The 20,808-nt window shown below is 50.7% G+C and overlaps 1 protein-coding gene across 3 annotated transcripts in view; it reads right to left on the reverse strand.

Annotated features, from left to right (window-relative positions):
• The window catches only part of NXN (nucleoredoxin), a 203,168-nt gene that overhangs the window by 132,281 nt on the left and 50,079 nt on the right, over positions 1-20,808 (reverse strand). The window lies entirely within an intron of this gene.

Consider the following 20,808-nt stretch of genomic DNA (forward strand, 5'->3'; position numbering starts at 1 on the left):
TCAAAAAAAAAAAAAAAAGAAAAGGGAGGTAAAAGCAGCAAAATTAGGACCCGGTGCGGTGGCTCACACCTGGAATCCCAGCACTTTGGGAGGCCGAGGCAGGCAGATCACGAGGTCAGGAGATTGAGACCATCCTGGCTAACATGGTGAAACCCCGTCTCTACTAAAAATACAAAAAATTAGCCAGGTGTGGTGGCGGCACCTGTGGTCCCAGCTACTCGGGAAGCTGGGGCAGGAGAATCACTTGAACCCGGGAGGCAGAGCTTGCAGTAAGCCAAGATTGCACCACTGCACTCCAGCCTGGGCAACAGAGCAAGACTCCATCTCAAAAAAAAAAAAAAAGAAAAGGGAGGTAAAAGCAGCAAAATTAGGACCCGGTGCGGTGGCTCACACCTGGAATCCCAGCACTTTGGGAGGCCGAGGCAGGCAGATCACGAGGTCAGGAGATTGAGACCATCCTGGCTAACATGGTGAAACCCGGTCTGTACTAACAATACAAAAAATTAGCCAGGTGTGGTGGCGGCACCTGTGGTCCCAGCTACTCGGGAGGCTGAGGCAGGAGAATCACTTGAACCTGGGAGGCCGAGGTTGCAGTGAGCCAAGATGGTGCCACTGCACTGCAGCCTGGGCAAGACAGTGAGACTCCGTCTCAAAAAAAAAAAAAAAAAGAAAAGAAAAGGGAGGTAAAAGAAGCAAAATTAGGACAGGGCGCAGTGGCTCACACCTGGAATCCCAGCACTTTGGGAGGCCGAGGCAGGCGGATCACTTGAGCTCAGGAGTTCCAGACCAGCCTGGGTAACAAGGCGAAACCCCATCTCCACAAAAAATAAAACAGCCAGGCGTGGTGGTGCACACCTGTGGTCCCAGCAACTCAGGAGGCTGAGGCAGGGGGTTCCAGTGAGCCGAGATGGCACCACTGCACTCCATCCTGAGTGACGGAAGTAAAACTTTGTCTCAAAAAAAGAAAAGGAAGCAAAAGTAGCCAGGATGGTTTGAGAGAGGAGCAGAAGGAGGCGGGCTCCCTGGGAGACAGCATAACCAGTCAGACAGCACTGGCTCTCAGAGGCAGAGAACAAAAGGGACAGGCTTAGAGGGAGAAGTGAAGCCCATTTCAAAAGAACTCCTAGAGACAGCCATGCCCACTCGCCCCCTCACCAGCTTTTCTTTAATTACCAAGTCTGCACATCATGTTCCTCATGCCACCTGGACTCTCACTAACCCCAGCTGCTTGTGTTAACAAAGTCAGCGTCTCTGAGAATCTGGGCTGGTGGTCATTAGCAAAGAGAGGAGAGGATAAACATCCTAGACAAAGGGAAACCACAGATTGTAAACTTGAAGAGGACGCTGGCCAAGAATCTGGAGGAGTTACTTCATTCACAGGGTTGTGGTCAGGGACTAATGAGAAGGCAGATGAAGGTGTTTTGCAAAGAAAGTGAGTCATTAGGAAAGCTGATGGATGAGCAGAGTCTGCAAAGCGGGGGTCTCCAGAGCACAGAGTCCAGGCAGTGGGGGTCTCAGCCACAGCACCGCCTCTTTAAAAGCGACATCCAGCTAACTTCACGTCTCATTCCAAAGGGTGGCAGTTTGGGAAACGTGCTCTGCCAAGAACATCTGACTTCATCACAAAAGTATTCAATCAGATTCCTATGAAGTCCTTGTGGACAAGACAGAGATCCACAGGCTGGATAAAGTGAACTGGTAACTGGCCCCGACCACACCCCTGAAGCTTGGATTACCGGATACTACGAACCTAGAGGGAAGTTTCTCGCTATTCTAAAAGGATCCGTTCCGGCTATGTTCATCTCAACATTATCCTTAATTCTCTTGAAAAAGTACTGGAAGGTCAGGCGCGGCGGCTCACGTCTGTCATCCCAGCACTTTGGGAAGTCAAGGCAGGCGGACCACCTGAGGTCAGGAGTTTGAGACCAGCCTGGAGAACATGGTGAAACCCCATCTCTACTAAAAAGACAAAAATTAGCTGGGGGTGGTGGCGGGCGCCTGTAAACCCAGCTACTCGGAAGGTTGAGGCAGGAGAAATGCTTGAACCCCAGAGGCGGAGGTTGCAGTGAGCTGAGACCGCACCACTGCGCTCCAGCCTGGGTGACAGAGTAAGACTCTGTCTCAAAAAATAATAAAGTAAATAAAAGATATTGAAGAATATCGCTCACATGTGCAGATATCAAGAAGACTAGGAGATGAGCAAATGGCCTGAATGCTAACATCGGCTGTATAAATGCAATACTCATCATAACTTTTAGGAACTGTTTGCAATTCACACTTAATTCCCAGAGTAAAGCAGAGGCCTTAAATTGGTGAACGGCTTATGTGCTTTGGCTTCCCCGATGTTAAGAAAAATTTTAACTGGCTAACACCATGTAAAACTTAACTGGCTTCACATAAAAACCCAGATTGTTAGCTTGAAAAGTCAGAAAAGCTGGCAACGTTGGCCCTCATTACAGCAACAAGCAGCTGGAGGTGAGTGCTGGCTTTCCCCGAGGGCTGGCTGCAGCCCTCCACTCTGTCCCCCACCGCCACCTGGCCCGGGCCACTCACATCACCTGCCTGGCCCTCTATTGGCATTTGAGTTGGTGACTCCTGCAGGAAAATCCTGGTTCACGTTATTAAATGTGTCCAATTAGTTACACATTTTATTTGACTGTACACAAAACTCCAGCTCAGTCTTCACTTACAGCTTTTGCAAGTTTAGCTCCTGTAGCAAGATCCAGCATCGGATCACAGCTTCACAATGACAATCTGTCTATAAAGAACATTCCAGTTTTCCAGTGTGCCCTCCTACCTTCTGGTTTATTCCATCTTCACAATAGTCCAGGAAGGCTGGGCTTATTGTACATAATAGAAGGGAGATCAACCAGCTAGCAGGAACCAAAACCAGGATTTCAACCCAGGACTTGGGTTCAGTCTGAGTCTAGCATTTCCCACCATACCTACCATGCATCCCCCAATCCCTGGAGGCGGCTCTGATTCCACACTGACCCAACCAGAGGAGGTTCAAATCCAGATTGCAAAGCAGCTGGGCTGCTCTGGAAAGAGCGTTTGGAATCCTTGCTTCACTTCCGTTTTTAATCTTCTAAAAGAAACTGTGGAGTAGGGCCAGGCGTGGTGGCTCAAGCCTATAATCCCAGCACTTTGGGAGGCCGAGACGGGCGGATCACGAGGTCAGCAGATCGAGACCATCCTGGCTAACATGGTGAAACCCCGTCTCTACTAAAAAATACAAAAAAACTAGCCAGGTGAGGTGGCGGGCGCCTGTAGTCCCAGCTACTCGGGAGGCTGAGGCAGGAGAATGGCGTAAACCCAGGAGGCGGAGCTTGCAGTGAGCTGAGATCCGGCCACTGCACTCCAGCCTGGGCAACAGAGCACGACTCCGTCTCAAAAAGAAAAAAAAAAAAAGGGCCGGGCGTGGTGGCTCAGCCTGTAATCCCAGCACTTTGGGAGGCCGAAACGGGTGGATCACGAGATCCTGGCTAACACGGTGAAACCCCATCTCTACTAAAAAATACAAAAAGCTAGCCAGGCGAGGTGGCGGGCGCCTGTAGTCCCAGCTACTCGGGAGGCTGAGGCAGGAGAATGGCATGAACCCGGGAGGCAGAGCTTGCAGTGAGCTGAGATCCGGCCACTGCACTCCAGCCCGGGGATAGAGCGAGACTCCGTCTCAAAAAAAAAAAAACTGGACTAGCGTTTAATCCAAAGACAGCTGATTCCCATTTACACGTAACCTGTGTTGAACTGACATACTAAATTTTAAAGCTCTGTTCTCAAAAATGCAGTTTGCCCTTTAAGATCTCCTTGATAACACGTCTAACTGGTATCTAAGCTATAGGAAAAAAAAAAAAAAAAACTTTGGAACCAATCAATGATCAGGGTTAGAATAGAATCCAACTCAGGAAAGTACTGAAGGAAAGTGCCAGAATGACAGCTGGGTACCCAACCCAGAGAACCACCTGTCTGGAATGGAGGAGGACCGGTAAATCCCAGGAAAGGGGACTCTCCAAGTTAAAAAGAGGACTCAGGCTGGGTGCAGTGGCTCACACCTGTAATCCCAGCACTCTGGGAGACTGAGGCAGGCAGATCACTGTGAGGTCAAGAGTTTGAAACCAGCCTGGTCAACATGGTGAAAGCCCATTTTACTAACAATACTAAAATTAGCCGGTGTGATGGCGGGTCCCTGTAATCCCAGCTAGGGCAGGAGAATCACTTGAACCCGGGAGGCGAGGTTGCAGTGAGTTGAGATCGCGCCTTTACACTCCAGCCTGGGTAACAGAGCAAAAAAAAACTTTCCATCTCAAAAAAAAAAAAAAAAAGGGGGGGAGGGACTCAATAAACTACCCGACTAGATTGAGACTTCTGGGGACTGAGATAGCACAAGGAGGAAAAAGGGAGTTAGAAACGTCAGGAATAAATGAAAAGCTGTGAAAAAATGTCATCATAATATACCACCCGAACTCGCTGCAAACAGTATTTCCAGACACAACAATGCCCCTATTGATCTTCAACCACACACAAAGCATGAATCGCGGTGACACAACACGATGTAAATACGAACAACCTTGACAAAGCAAAAGGTACAAAAAATAGGAAGGGAGTGCAGGAGACGTGATGGGCAGGATAGAGAGACACCAACATTCCCCAAGTCTTACTGAAGGACAAGGATTAAAGGCATAAACATGTTATTAAATGCTAAAAATGCAACCAGGAAAACTGTAAATGGTGATATATCAAGAGGACAAAAAAAACTGAGTTTGCTTTTTTTTTTTGAGACGGAGTCTCGCTCTGTCGCCCAGGTTGGAGTGCAGGGGTACGATCTCGGCTCACCGCAACCTCTGCCTCCCAGGTTCACACCATTCTCCTGTCTTAGCCTCCCCAGTAGCTGGGATTACAGGTGCGTGCCACCACGCCCAGCTAATTTTGTATTTTTAGTAGAGATGGGGTTTCACCATGTTGGTCAGGCTGGTCTCAAACTCCTGAACTCAGGTGATCCGCCCACCTAGGCCTCCCAAAGTGCTGGGATTACAGGTGTGAGCCACTGCGACTGGCTGGTGAGTTTGCTTTTAAGGGAGCTAAATCGATCTCTAGCCTAGCAGAAAAGCAACACATAATGTTGAAGTTTGCTGGGTGTGGTGTTGTGCACCTGTAGTCCCAATGACACAGGAGGCTGAGGTGGGAGAATTGCTTGAGCCTAGGAAATCGAGGCTGCAATGAGCTGAGATGACGCCATTGCACTCCAGCCTGGGCAACAGAGGGACACTCCATCTCAAAAAACAAAAAAAAAATTAGCCAGGTATGGTGGTGGGTGCCTGTAATCCCAGCTACTGGAGAGGCTGAGGCAGAAGAATTGCTTAAACTCGGGAGACGGAGGTTGTAGTGAGCCAAGATTGCACTATTGCACTCCAGCTTGGTGACAGAGCGAGGCCCTCTCTCCAAAAAAAAGAAAAAAGAAAGATAACTTGATATAATAAGCCTATGTATACTACTTTTGTTTTAGCCATAAGCATACGTTATTTACTTAAAAAAGTATTTTCGGCTGGGCACGGTGGCTCACGCCTGTAATCCCCAGGACTTTGGGGGGCCGAGGCGGGCGGATCACTTGAGGCCAGATCAAGACCATCCTGGCTAACATGATGAAAGCCCGTCTCTACTAAAAATACAAAAATTAGCCAGGTGTGGTGGTGGGTGCCTGTAATCCCAGCTACTGGGGAGGCTGAGGCAGGAGAATCGCTTGAACCTGGGAGACGGAGGTTTTAATGAGCTGAGATTGCACCACTGCACTCCAGCCTGGGTGACAGAGTGAGAACCTGTCTCAAAAATAAAATAAAATGAACAATTTTAAAAAGGTTTAATTATTTGGAAGCCTGGAAAAAAAGTTAAGGCAAAGCTGATCTGAAAAGTCTGTCTACCTGCCCAGCTACCCCAAACCGGTCTTGTTTTGGTCCTAGGCAGCGGTTCATCAGCTCTGATCCCTGGACATACGGTTTCGGGGTCGCCTGGGAACGTTGCTGGAACTGCAATCTACTGGGCCCCAGCCTGGACCTACCAAGTCAAAAGTTCTGGGATGGGGCCCAGGAACCTGCATTTAACAAGCCATCCAGGTTATTCTCCAGTTTGGAAACCACAGGTCTTCAGCAAAACAAAACTCTGAGGCAGTTTTTGGTGCTGTCGTCCTCTCCTCAGCTAGAACATTAAGGCAGCTTCAGGTGAAGGCCTGAGCCCCTCCTAAGAAAACACGGACATTTTAAAGGATCTCAGTGTCCTCAGGTTCTGGGCCCCCAGCCTGTGTGAGCTCTAGTGGGGTGAGCAGCAAGAACCCACCACAGGAAGAGGCTTCTGAGAGGCACCGACGTGCCATCAGTGGGCAGCGAGTGGGCCGTGTGGTCTCTGGACAAGCAGCTGAGTGGGTGGGGAGTGTCTTGTGGCGGCCGGCTTTGCATAAGTCATCTGCGTCCGCCACCACGCCCGGCTAATTTTTGTATTTTTAGTAGAGATGAGGTTTCTCCATGTTGGCCAGGCTGGTCTCAAATTCCTGACCTCAGGTAATCTGCCCGCCTCAGCCTCCCACGGTGCTGGGATTCCAGGCGTGAGCCCCTGCGCCCAGCCCAGCCCATCCTCTTGAACCTGCTCCGTTTCAGTCTTCATGACCACTTGTAATATCCCTTCCCACTAACATCAAAGGCTGCGGCCTGAAGCTCCCAAGTGGGCGGAAAAAGTCCCGAAAGGTTCCAGAATGCAAGATCGTCCTGGTGCCACGAGGACCAAGAAACGATACAACCAACCACAGAATGGAAAACTCTTGTTTTTCTGATGTGATTCTGTACTCCAGATTTGCAGTTACCACTTACAGACGCCAGCGTCCGCCTCTAAAACACAGAACCATCTAACTGGTGCCAGGCAGCTGAAGATGAAGGTGAGGACTTTGGGAGAAGAGCGTGGCCAAAGGAGAAAATCTGATTAGTAGAAAGATATGCAGCCAAGAAGTCAATTAAATGAAGGTTCACAGAGAAAGCACTCGAGACAGGAGTGGGAGAGACTCCGGGCGCACATTGCGACAGGGACAGAAAAGCTCTCAGATGGGGATGGGGGAAGGCGAATAACTGGTTTTCTAATATTAGACTCACCACATGTTCACTTCCCAAATTCCAGCCAAAACCAGGGCCCCTTGACTCTGTTGAGTCCAGGCCGCCTTCTGCTTGGATACACACTTTCCGCACCAGGACTCTGCGAGGCAAATCCTACCCCTCTCAACTCCCCACTGCAACACCAAAGGACTCCCACGGCTTATCTTGAAACTACCCCTTTCATCTTGGCCTCCCACTAACTTAAAACAAGGCATGAAAAACACCCTCAAGACCCCTCTGGTAAATCCATACCCGTATTATTCACGAAGCACTAACTAGAAAGCTGTTTATCCTGAAATCCACGTGGTCAGCTTTAGAAAATGTGCCTTCAGTGAAGCTGGTTTTTATAAAATAAATAAAAAGCCTCCACAAATACCAGAACACTTATCAATTTGGACTGAATTCACAGATTCCAATACAAGCAGCCAAGGTCCTAAAGCCTCAAGCACAAACATCCCTTGCCTTTTATTAATTGAAAAATAAACAGGAGGGGAAACGGGTGGCATGCCTTGCGACGTGGTTTAAAACAAATGACGCGATGTTCTCCAACTTCAGTTAATTTTTAAAAAGGCATTTTATTTTTTACTTTATGATTATAAAAGTCATACATTCAGACTATGGGGAAATTCAGAAAGTACAATAAGAAGAAAACTTACTTCTGGAAGAAAAGTATAGAAAGGCACTTCTGGAAAAGATGCTGAATTGGTGACTTAACAGTCAAGAAAATCCCAAGTCTGGCCAAATTCCAAACCAAATTCTAGGCCAGACGCGGTGGCTCACGCCTGTCATCTCAGCACTTTGGGAGGCCGAGGCGGGCGGATCACCTGAGGTCAGGAGTTCGAGACCAGCCTGGCCAACATAGTGAAACGCCATCTCTACTAAAAATACAAAAATTAGTCGGGCATGGTGATGCAAGCCTGTATCTGGATGCAGTAATCCCAGCACTTTGCGGGGCCAAGGTGGGAGGATCACCTGAGGTCAGGAGTTCGAGACCAGCCTGCTCAACACGGCAAAACCCCATCTCTACAAAAAATACAAAAATTAGCTGGGCGTGGTGGTGGGTGCCTGTAATCCCAGCTACTCAGGAGGCTGAGGCAGGAGAATTACTTGAACCTGGGAGGCAGAGGCTGCAGTGAGCCGAGATTGTGCCATTTCACTCCAGCCTGGGCGACAGAACAAGATACCATCTCAAAAAAAAAAAAAGAAAGAACATTCTTTTAGCCCAATCCCAAGTGGACTGTCTGGACAGAGTCTTCACTTGCTGCCACCCATCACTGCATCATTTTGTTCTTTATTTATTTTATTTACTGTTTTTTGAGGTGGTGTCTCACCCTGTCTCCCAGGCTGGAGTGCAATGGCGCGATCTTGGCTCACTGCAGCCTCCACCTCCCAGGTTCAAGTGATTCTCCTGCCTCAGCCTCCTGAGTAGCCGGGATCACAGGTGCATACCACCACATCTGGCTAACTTTTTGTAATTTTAGTAAAGATGAGTTTTCACCATGTTGGTCAGGCTGGCCTCGAACTCCTAGCCTCAGGTGATCCACTCGCCTCAGCCTCCCGAAGTAATGGGATGACAGGCGTGAGCCCCCGCACCGGTCTTGCTGTGCTCTTTAAACAGCCACAGGACTCTGCTCCAATTCCTTTGTATCCGGGAATCCTCTGGCACAAAACCCCCACCTCCCATATCAGGTGGTCTGTGAGAGCCAGAAATCCCCCCTGCTGAAGAACACTGGGCAGTGGGAGACTCCACTGGGCCACGGCCCGCGGGTCAAGGAGATGCTGAAAGGTCTGGCTTACACTTCAGGATCCAGCTTTAGAATGTGTTGAAGGCTGCAACAAACAAGCGCTCTGATCAATGAGCTCTGAGCTCACTCATCCCACATGTTTACCGAGCGCCTACTGTGCCTGAGACCCTGAGCTCTGCAGAACATGCCTAGGAATAACAGAATGAGTTGCTCTGAGAACTGGGAGAGCCTGCTATTCACGCGGGTATTGACTGTTGCCGTCCTGCAAAACAAAGCCACCTTTCACAACACGCCACTAGATACCGTGCCAGCCACATTCTTGCCTGGAACAAAACCTGCAGCCTAGGCTGGGCGCGGTGGCTCACGCCTGTAATCTCAGCACTTTGGGAGGCCGAGGTGGGTGGATCGCCTGAGGTCGGGAATTCAAGACCAGCCTGACCAACATGGTGAAATCCCATCTCTACTGAAAATACCAAATTAGCCGGGCGTGGTGGCGAGTGCCTGTAATCCCAGCTAACTCAGGAGGCTGAGGCAGGAGAATCGCTTGAAACCGGGAGGCAGAGGTTGCAGTGAGCCGAGATCACGCCACTGCACTCCAGCCTGGGTGACAGAGTGAGACTCCATCTCAAAAACAAACAAACAAACAAAAAAACACCTGCAGCTCTTGCTGGTGCTTCCATCGATTGTCCTCCAAAGGATGGCTGGAGTGTGTCCCTCTCACCGACAGGCCACTCGATTCAAGCTACGGACTCAAGACACGCCGTCGGGCTCTGCATGTACAGCCTGGAGGAAACAACCTGCTGTCATCAGACCAGAAATGTCCCCTGTGACAAAGCCTTCGGTTTTGCTTTGTGTTCTTCTCCCACGGTGGAAGGGCTGCCCTCCCTGTGGGGCACTGCAGCGACGGGTGCCCTGGTGAGTGAGCAGGGTGAGGTGGTGAGTGTGCACGATGCACAACCCGGCCAACATCTGCCCAGGTCAAGCCCCTCCTGTGAGTGCACAGGCCGCATTCTGCCACCGCCCGGCTCGACGATGCCCTCCTTCCACACCTTCCGGTCCCCAGAAGTGACCTGAAAGCAGGGTTCTGCTGCAGAAGAACTGGATGTGGAGGAAGCACAGGAGAGAAGGGCGAGGTGTGTCGGCCTGCCTCAGGTCTGGGGTGCCCAATTCTGGCTGTGCAAACAGTGAGGATAAAAAGGATGCTACAGGCCAGGAGCAGTGGCTCACGCCTGTAATCCCAGCACTTTGGGAGGCCGAAACGGGCGGATCACGAGGTCGGGAGATCAAGACCATCCTGGCTAACATGGTGAAACCCCGTCTCTACTAAAATACAAAAAACTAGCCGGGCGAGGTGGCGGGCGCCTGTAGTCCCAGCTGCTCGGGAGGCTGAGGCAGGAGAATGGCGTAAACCCGGGAGGTGGAGCTTGCAGTGAGCTGAGATCCGGCCACTGCACTCCAGCCTGGGCGACAGAGCAAGACTCCGTCTCAAAAGACGTCTGGCTAAAATGAGGCATCAGAGCTGTCGGCCACACCAGTTTTCAGAATCTGTGGATTTTAACGCATTTCTTTCTAACTTGCAGATACATACGAGATACTTTCCAAAGGCATTACGGTTAAGTTGTGTTTCCCCATAGAAACTCACTCTTACTGAAAAAGTTAAAATGACATAAAACTGGGAGTGTCCCAGAAAAGGCAGGGCTGTGTTCACCATCACACCTACTGATAGAAAAGAGACAGAAAGGCCAGGTACGGTGGCTCACGCCTATAACCCCAGCACTTTGGGAGGCTGAGGTGGGAGGATCAGCTTGAACCCAGGAGGCGGAAGTTGCAGTGGGCCAAGATTGCACAACTGCCTTCCAGCCTGGATGACACAGCGAGACTCTGCAGCCTTTGCTGCAGCCTTTGCCTCCCGGGCTCAAGCGATCTTCCCACCTCAGTGTCCTGAGTAGCTGGGATTACAGGCACCCACAACAACACCCGGCTGATTTTTTGTATTTTTAGTAGAGATGGGGTTTCATCATGTTGGCCAGGCTGGTCTCGCAACTCCTGACCTCAGGTGATCCACCCGCCTCAGCCTCCCAAAGTGCTGGATGCATTTCTTCTTAAGGAAGAAAAAGGAGGGTGGGGGGCAAAGTGCAGGGCAAAAAAGAAGAGCCCAGGTGTCCAAGAGGAAAGCAGCCAGAGGAAATGGAAGGAATCAGCTTCCAACAGGGACCCACAAGCCTGCTTGAGAACTCAGGACGCAAGGACCACGCTGGGGAACTCAGGACGCAAGGACCACGCTGGGGAACTCAGGACGCAAGGACCACGCTGGGGAACTCAGGACGCAAGGACCACGCTGGGGAACTCAGGACGCAAGGAACATGTTGGGGAACTCAGGACATGAGGAACACTCCTGGAGAACTCAGGACATGAGGAATACACCTGGAAATATGGCTCTGCGGTGATCCCTACACAGTGAGAACCAAAGGGGCAGCTTCAGGGAAAACAGGTGGGGAGGGCGAAAAGGGTGGAAAAGCCGAAACTATCCATTGTGGAGAGGAACGCACACTTCTCCAGGACTACTGCCGGTTCAGGCTCATTTCCTTCAGAACACACCCCCAAAGTTCCTGGGGTCCCCCCACCGCCCTCCCTAACACACACACACTCCAATTTCACTCTTCTCTGAGCAGATTCCAGGGAGTATCCTGGAGACGGACATCAAAGGCATTTAAGCCGGCAGCTCACAACAGGTCACGCTGTCTGGGGAACGCTGGGAACCACATGAAAAGCGGAGAATTCACGGGGCGTTCGATTATTACTATTTTGTAAGGCGCTCAGAAATGTCCTTTGTTTCAGTTTTACTTTAAGGACAGCTACGTCTGGGGGAATGGCTTTGAAGTCACGTAGCCCAGAGCAGCGCCCAGCGGCCACGAGGGAAGAAAAACGCTGCACCCAGCGGAAAAGCCACCGGAGCCACAGGACACAGGGGCCGTCACTGAAGAAGAACCCAGAAGGTTTCTGATGGTACAAAGACGGGAAGGGAAAAGGTGGCTGCAGCTGGAACCACATTTGAAAACCCACCAAGGCCAGCCTTGCAGTGGCCTCCTGCACAGCAGCAGCAAACACACGGAGGTTAAGGGGCAGAGGCCCCGAGAGAACCCTGTGAACCCCTATTGGGAGGGGCCAGGGTCAGAGGACAAAAGACGCCGGAGAGGAATAAGCCTTTCATTTGGGCTGTTTTACTGCTCCAGAAAGCAGTTTTTGAAAAGCATGGGATGATGGGAAGGCCCAGGGCCACGGTTAGATCTAGAGCAGGTGGCAAGAGCTTGCCCCAGGGTGATGTGCCGGTGAGCTGGCCACAAACACAGCTCACAGCTACTGAGAAGGCCGAGCCAAAGAAAAGGTCCCGGGCCTGGCTGGGCACGGTGGCTCACGCCTGTAATCCCAACACTTTGGGAGGCTGAGGTGGGCGGATCACGAGGTCAGGAGTTCGAGACCAGCCTAGCCAACATGGCGAAACCCCGTCTCTACTAATTACATACAAAAATTAGCTGGGCGTGGTGGCGGGTGTCTGTAATCCCAGCTACTTGGGAGGCTGAGGCAGGACAATCACTTGAACCCGTGAGATGGAGGCTGCAGTGAGCTGAGATTGCACCATAGCACTCCAGCCCAAGGTGACAGAGTGAGATGCTGTTTCAAAAAACAAAACAAAACAAAAAACAAAAACAAAAGGAAAAGAAAGAAAACAGACAAAAGAAAAGAAAAACGATTAAAAAGAAGGTAAAATTAAGAATAGAACAGGCCAAGCCAGGCATGGTGGCTCATGCCTGTAATCCTAGCACTTTGAAGGCTGAGGTGGATGGATCAGTTGAGGTCAGGGGTTCAAGACCAGCCATGGCCAACATGGCGAAACCCCGTGTCTACTAAAAATTAGCTGGGTGTGGTGGTGGGCGCTTGTAATCCCAGCTCCACAGGAGGCTGAGGCAGGAGAATTCCTTGAGCCTGGGAGGCAGAGGCTGCAGTGAGCCAAGATCTCACCACTGCACTCCAGCCTAGGCAACAAGGGCGAGACTCCATCTCAAAAAATAAGAAAGAAAGAAAAGAACAAATGAAAATAAGAGCTAAAAATATAACAGAATATTTGACCTAGCAATTCTTCTTCTAGGAATTCACCCTAAGAGAACACCAAAGATGGGCAGAGACATGAATATAAAAACAAGTTGATAACAGCACTGGTTACTCCAGCAAAATTTGTAAATATGATTTCCCATCATAGGAAACTGTTAAATTAAGTATGGTACATATATACATAGAGACAGACAGACACACAGATAGATATAGATACAGCAAAATACCACATAGCTATTAGAAATCAGCTTTTTTGTTTTGTTTTGTTTCAGACGGAGTTTCACTCTGTCACCCAGGCTGGAGTGCAGTGGCACAATCTTGGCTCACTGCAATCTCTGCCTCCCAGGTTCAAGTGATTCTCCTGCCTCAGCCTCCTGAGTAGCTGGGATTACAGGCGTGCACCACCACACCCGGCTATAATTTTTGTATTTTTAGTAGAGATGGGGTTTCACCATATCACCCAGGCTGGTCTCAAACTCCTGACCTCAGGTGATCTACCCGCCTCACCCTCCCAAAGTGCTCGGATGACAGGTGTGAGCCACCATGCCTGGCCAGAGATCATCTTTTTAAAGAATACGTTCTTACATGAGAATACATTCAAAATACATCCTAATTGTGTAAGACACACATGTACGTGACTATACAGAAAAAGATAAGGCTGCCTTGTGATGTCAGAAACAGATGCTTCTAGCTAGGGGGTCTGCAGGAGACTGATCCCCCACATGCTTTTTTTGTATTCAATGATCCAATATTATTTTTTAAAAAATACAATTTGTAGGCATGAGTACCACGTCACGGGTCCTGCAGTGGGGGACGCAGAGTGCATTCAACTCCCGCTTCCAGTATTACCTTTCTTTTTCTTACTTTTTTTGCTGTCGTCCAGGCTGGAGTGCAGTGGCGTGATCATAGCTCACTGCGGCCTCAAACTCCTGGGATCGAGTGATCCTCCCACCTCAGCCTCCTGAGTAGCCAGGACCACAGGCACAGGCCACCACGCCCAGCTAATGTTTGTATTTTTTTGGTAGATGGTGGGGGGAGGCTCACTATGTTCCCCAGGCTGGTCTCAAACTCCTGGCCTCAAGTGATCCTCTCACCTCTGCCTCCCAAAGTGCTGGGATTACAGGCATGAGCTACTGTGCCCGGCTTCAATATTACTTTTTTTTTTTTTTTGTCTCTTTTTCCCCCTGTTTCTGGATTACAGGGTCTCACTATGTTGCCTAGGCAGGTCTCAAACTCCTGGGCTCAAGCTATCTTCCCATCTCTGTCTCCTTAAGTGCTGGGATTATGGGCATAAGCCATTGCACCTGGCCTCAATATTACTTTTAAAAGAGGAAACTATCCCAATAGATGTTTTGGTAAAAAGAAGGAAAAAGTGCCTTGGGCAACTTTAAAACGCAATGTCTCTGTTAAAAGTCAATTCCACTGAGGTCAGAAGCCCCTAACGAAGACATCACCCAGACCCTTTCACCACTCAGGACCAGGTATGGACGGCTTGCCTCATTTCACAACAGCCCAGCGGGCTTTGCAGGATCCTTAAAAACAAGATTCCAGGCGGGGCGTGGTGGCTCAAGCCTGTAATCCCAGCACTTTGGGAGGCCGAGACGGGCGGATCACGAGGTCAGGAGATCGAGACCATCCTGGCTAATACGGTGAAACCCTGTCTCTACTTAAAAATACAAAAAACTAGCTGGCGACGTGGCGGGCGCCTGTAGTCCCAGCTACTTGGGAGGCTGAGGCAGGAGAATGGCGTAAACCCGGGAGGCGGAGCTTGCAGTGAGCTGAGATCCGGCCACTGCACTCCAGCCTGGGTGGCAGAGCAAGACTCCGTCTCAAAAAAAAAAAAAAAAAAAACAAGATTCCAGGGCACAGCCATGAATTTGTGGCGCACCTCCCTGGATTTACAGTGGGGTGATCAGGCACTAGACCTTCCTCCCTTCCCTGCACCAACATACTTCATCGTTTTAAAACAACCGTCAGTTTCGTAAGGTAAATATTAAGGTTAGCTCCTGGGCAGGCATCATCATTCTCTCTCTGGACTAAGATGTTTGTGAACTTTAAATCTGTCAACTGAGGTGCTTGTCCTGCATGAAGTTACCCAGTGAACAACCGACTCCCAGCTCTGTATGAACTACCCAAGTTCGAGGGCCTCCAGAGAAAGGTCACCAACAGGGAAGGAGGCTCCACGGAGATCGACTGGTCAGAGGGTTCTAAGATCACAGAGGGAAGCCGCAAAGGATGCCCAGAGAGGCCCTGAGTGATGACCTCAAGCACGTCCTTTCCCCACATGCTGTAACTTTCTAAGTTACTCTGCCCAGCCTTGAGATACTGAAAATAAGTAACACTTGGTTATTAAATCACATCTTTCTTCAAAAGAATATTACTGGGCCGGGCACAGTGGCTCAGGCCTGTAGTCTCAGCACTTCGGGAGGCCGAGGCGGATGGAACACTTGAGGCCAGGAGTTCAAGACCAGCCTGGCCAACATGGTGAAACCCCGTCTCTACTAAAACTATAAAAGTTAGCCGGGCGTGGTGGTGCACGCCTGTAATCCCAGCTGCCACTCGGGAGGCTGAGACAGGAGAATTGCTTGAACCCAGGAGGTGGAGGCTGCAGTGAGCCGAGGTCATGCCACTGAACTCCAGCCTGAATAACACAGCACGACTCCGTCTCTAAAAAATAAAAAAAAAAAAATGGTTAAGAGAGTAAATTATGTTATGTATATTCTACCACAACTTTTTAAATAAAGTTTTTTACAAGTTGTTTAACTCAACAATCCTTCTCCTAAAAAAAAAAATAGTAATAATAATTGGCCGGGCACGGTGGCTCACACCTGTAATCCCAGCACTTTGGGTGGTGGAGGCGGAGGCGGGTGGATCACGAGGTCAGGAGTTCAAGACCAGTTTGGCCAACATGACGAAACCCCGTCTCTACTAAAAACACAAAAAATTCGCTGGGTGCGGTGGTGGGTGCCTGTAATCCCAGCTACTCGGGAGACTGAGACAGGAGAATTGTTTGAATCCAGGAGGCAGAGGTTGCAGTGAGCTGAGATCACGCCATTGCACTCCAGCCTGGGCAATAAGAGTGAAACTCTGTCTTGGAAAAAAAAACAGAAAAAAGAAATTGCCAGCTATGTAGCCTGTTTATTAAGCTTTCATAATGAAAGCTTCCAATCCAGGTGACTCGGGTTCCTCTCTCATCCATATTGGCCCCCAACTCCAAGATCAAAAACACTTCTCTGACTTCAGAGCTGCAGGTTTCTGCAGGTCTGCACCCCCGTCCTAGGACGGTCTCCAGCTGGAGCTGTTTTCCCAGTCGGCTGCAGAGGCCTCGCGCTGTGTTCGCCAAGCGTGAGACTCCCTCTCACTTGCTCACTTTCGGGTTCACAGCCACAGGAGAGCTCTCTCAGCGGAGCAGATGGCAAAGGGGCAAATGTACGGTAGATTCTGTTTGTTTATTTGTGGCAAATAGCTCCAAAGGACCAGCCCTTTTTTTCCTCTCACCTCTGGCAAATCATTCAGTTCTGAAAAAGTTCCTCAGCCAGCAAGCCAGCCGGTAGGAGGAGGGCAGGGAGAGAACCAGAAAGGGAAGGAAACCCCTTCCTCATCTCCATCTCAGAAACACCGAGCTTTGTTTTGGGATTCCAGTGAGTTTGAATCCCTCACTCTTGGAAATTAAACCGGTAGAAAATCCAGAAAACTTGGGCATAGGTCAAAATGGTTAAACTGTGGCCAATGGGGTCAGTGTTTTCTTTCCAGCAAGGGCTGCACTGGGGAAAATTTAAAACCAACAGTAACAAACCCCTACCAACGGTGAAACACACTGAGAGGAGAAAATTGAGTACGTCGTGGAAATGGATTTTTCTAAAATGGGGTCAGATGCCCAAAGGGCTCCACAGGGGACAGTTCTCACAGGGCTGCCTCGGTCAACAACACCACGCCAGGCAAATGCATGGAGGATGGTGGAAAGCAAGTATTTCTCTTTTCGTATTTTTTCTTTTTGAAACAGAGTCTTGCTCTGTCACCCAGGCTGGAGTGCAGTGGCGCGATCTCGGCTCACTGCAACCTCCGCCTCCCAGGTTCAAGTGATTCTCCTGCCTCAGCCTCCGAGTAGCTGGGATGACAGGCACCTGCCACCACACCCAGCTTATTTTTGTATTTTTAGTAGAGACGAGGTTTCACCATGTTGGCCAGGCTGGTCTCGAACTCCAGACCTCAAGTGCCCTGCCTCGACCTCTCAAAGTGCTGGGATTACAGGCATGAGCCACCGTGCCCGGCCCATTTAGCTGACTTTGCACAGTTATGGACGACGGGGCTCTGGGCCCACAGGTTCTACATCTGTGGGTCTAACTAACTGTACGTCCACTGAGTTCACACCAGGAACCTCCCCAAAATGCTCCTTCTCTCCTCCGCTTCGGGGCCCGAGGCAAGTCCTCCCCACCCCTTGCAGACCTTCTCCGGCTACCCAGGGAGTCCGCGGTTCACCTGGAGACATCTTCCATGCCCACCCGCACAGCCAAAACATCCGCACAGCCAAACACATCTCTTTCCTCTTCTTCATTGCTTCCCTGACCCAAGTAGGGCCTTTTCACTGTAAGTTGGACTATAGACTCCCAGAAAACCAGAGGCTCCACATTCCCCAATGCTCCTGGTGCCTCCCTATGCAAAACCTCCACAGCTGCCCCACAGACCACCAGGTACAAACAGAGCACAGTGTTGGAAGATGCTGCCCTAGTGGTAGCCGTTAAAGCCAAAATCACCAGCCGGGTGCAGTGGCTCACACCTGTAACCCCAGCTCTGTGGGAGGCCGAGGTGGGCAGATCACCTGAGGTCGGGAGTTCAAGACCAGCCTGGCCAACATGGTGAAACCCCGTCTCTACAAAAATTAGTCTGGCATGACGGCGGGCGCCTGTAATCCCAGCTACTCAGAGGCTGAGGTGGGAGAATGGCGTGAATCCGGGAGGTGGAGGCTGCAGTGAGCCGAGATCGTGCCATTGCGCTCCAGCCTGGGTGACAGAGCGAGACTCCATCTCAAAAAAAAAAAAAAGCCAAAATCACCAAGACGGCTAAGGGACAAATGCAGGGTAGATTTTGTCTTTGGTCTAACAGCCCAAAGGCCAAAGTGGGTTCTTCAACGGTCATTTGGCTCACGCAATGTTTCCATCCTGATGAGCCAACAACACTTAGAAAAGAGATTTCACATCTTGTAAAACTGTGGACGGTTTCGACCCACGGGGTACGTGGGTGTGCACCCCAGCCTGGCTGCTCCCTTGAGAGGAAGGACCCCTCGCTGGTTTGCCCCAGGCCCACCACTCCCCACGACCTCCAGAACCACACCCACACCAGAGGATGGCCCCCAAGTAGGTCTTAAAAACAACCTTGGGGAACAGATAAGAGCTTCCCAGATGACAGAGTTAGATGTTAAACATCGTAAAGTCAAAGTCGGTGGATATTAAATGTATGATTGTTTTCATATCTTTAGCCCCAAAATAATATATGTTCCATGGAGAGGCCTAAAGACAGGCCCAATGCCTGGGCAGCTTCCACTGCTTCTCTCTCTCCTGAATCCAGAGTATTCTGCCCTTCACAGAAATACGGATTGTTCAGAGATAACCAGCCAACCAGGCTTGCCTTTAGGTTAGGCCCCAGCAAACCATAGGCTGCCAGCAAACCACAGGCTGGAAACTGGGAATGTCCTCAGGGTCCTGGGACCTTGGCTGTTTTCACCCTGTTGGCCACACAAAGGCTCTTTCTTGGCTGCCAGAGACCCTCCCTGGGGTAGAGAGGGAGAGGGAAGAAGGGGGAGGGGGGGAGGGAGGGAGGGAGAGAGAGGGAGAGAGGGAGAGAGGGAGAGGAGAGAGAGAGGGAGAGAGATTGGGTACTAAAGAGAAGGAGTTCGATGTATTCTAGAGCACATGAACCAGTTCAGAAAGGCTATCTCTTGCTCTTTTTTTTTTTTTTTTTTTGAGATGGAGTCTTGCTCAGTCGCCCAGGCTGGTGTGCAGTGGCGTGATCTCAGCTCACTGCAAGCTCCCGGGTTCAGGCGATTCTCCTGCCTCAGCCTCCCAAGTAGCTGGGATTACAGGCACCCGCCACCACGCCTGGCTAATTTTTTGTATTTTTAGTAGAGACAGGGTTTCACCGTGTTAGCCAGGATGGTCTCGATCTCCTGACCTCGTGATCCACCCACCTCAACCTCCCAAAGTTCTGGGATTACAGGCGTGAGCCACCACGCCCGGCCGAAGGCTGTCTCTTCTAATTACTGAGGTTTTAGAACTATTTTCCTAAACTCTCCCTCTTGCAAGAGCCTGTAGTCAAGTGTGCTGAAGACTTGAGCTCGAGTTATCATCTCCACTAACGCCCTGGCTGAGAAGTTCCCACCAAAAGACAGCGGCGACATCTGCTTCCCAAACGTCCCAACAACACGCTCCCCGTCAGCCTCAGCACCTTGCAGGGAAAAAGAATCGGCTCTGGAGGGACGACCCCCGCGGTGGGCTTGGCCAGCACATCTCCGCATCGCTGGGCCTCAGTGTCCTCACCTAGAAAATGGGGGTGATCACGCCAACGTCACAGGGTCCTTGGGAGAATGAAATGAGGCAACGCCTAGAAGGTGTCCCCACTGCAGTCCCCGGCACGGGGAGGTCGCAGCCTTCTGTGGCAGCCTTGGCTGGTTATCAGGCAGTTCAGCACAGCTCCAGGGCCAGAGCGCAGATCCTGGTTCAGCCACGTATCAGCAGCACAACCGGGACAGCCAGTCGGCCCCACGGTGCGTCCTCCAGGGGCCGCGTGAGGAGAGATGGTACACACCAGGTACACACCAGCACTCGGGGCCCAGCACGGGCCCCCCACTCAGTGAAAACCATCCTCTCGCTCTCAGGCTTGTCATAATCATGCACTGGCAGCGTCCCCCTCAGTGACGAACCCCATTCTAGATGACAAAGTACCAGTGACCCACGGGCAGCCGTGGCTGAAAAACAGTCACAGGAATCACCATCAGGCCCCTCGAGGTCACAGGCTGACAGGGACACGCAGACGCTGATGTCAGATGGGCTCCGTGTGAATGAGGCTAGGAGACTGTACCAGCTCACTTTCCTTCGAGGTCTCAAGCATGACGGGGACACGCAGACACTGATGTGAGATGGGCTCTGTGTGTGAATGAGGCTAAGACACTCACTTTCCTAGACATCATGGGCAGACATATGGGGCTACACAGGCATTGAGCTGATTTTACAGTTATGGACAACGGGCCCTCTGTACCCATAGGTTCTACATCCATGGATTCGACCAACCCCAAATCAAAACTATTCAGGGCTGGGCGTGGTGAGTCACACCTGTAATCCCAGCAATGTAGGAGGCCAAGGCGGGTGGATCACTTGAGGCCAGGAGTTCAAGACCAGACTGGCCACCAAGGTGAAACCCCATCTCAACTAAACATACAAAAATTAGCCAGGTGTGCTGGTGTGTGCCTGTAATCCAAGCCACTCAGGAGGCTGAGGCAGGGAAATCACTTGAACCCAGGAGGCAGAGCTTGCAGTGAGCCGAGATGCTGCCACTGCACTCCAGCCGGGGCAACAGAGTGAGGTTCCCTCTCAAAAAAGAAAAAAAAAAAAGGGCCGGGCATGGCGGCTGACACCTGTAACCCTAACACTTTGGGAGGCCAAGGCGAGCAGACTGCCTGAGCTCAGGAGTTCGACACCAGTCTGGGCAACACAGTGAAACTCCCTCGCTACTGAAATACAAGAGAAAGAAAAAAAATAGCCAGATGTGGCAGCATGCGCCTATAGTCCCAGCTACTCGAGAGGCTGAGACAGGAGAATTGCTTGAACCCA

Source organism: Rhinopithecus bieti, unplaced genomic scaffold (assembly GCF_001698545.2).
Source record: "Rhinopithecus bieti isolate Rb0 unplaced genomic scaffold, ASM169854v2 scaffold_22, whole genome shotgun sequence".
NCBI classification, from domain to species: Eukaryota; Metazoa; Chordata; class Mammalia; order Primates; family Cercopithecidae; genus Rhinopithecus; species Rhinopithecus bieti.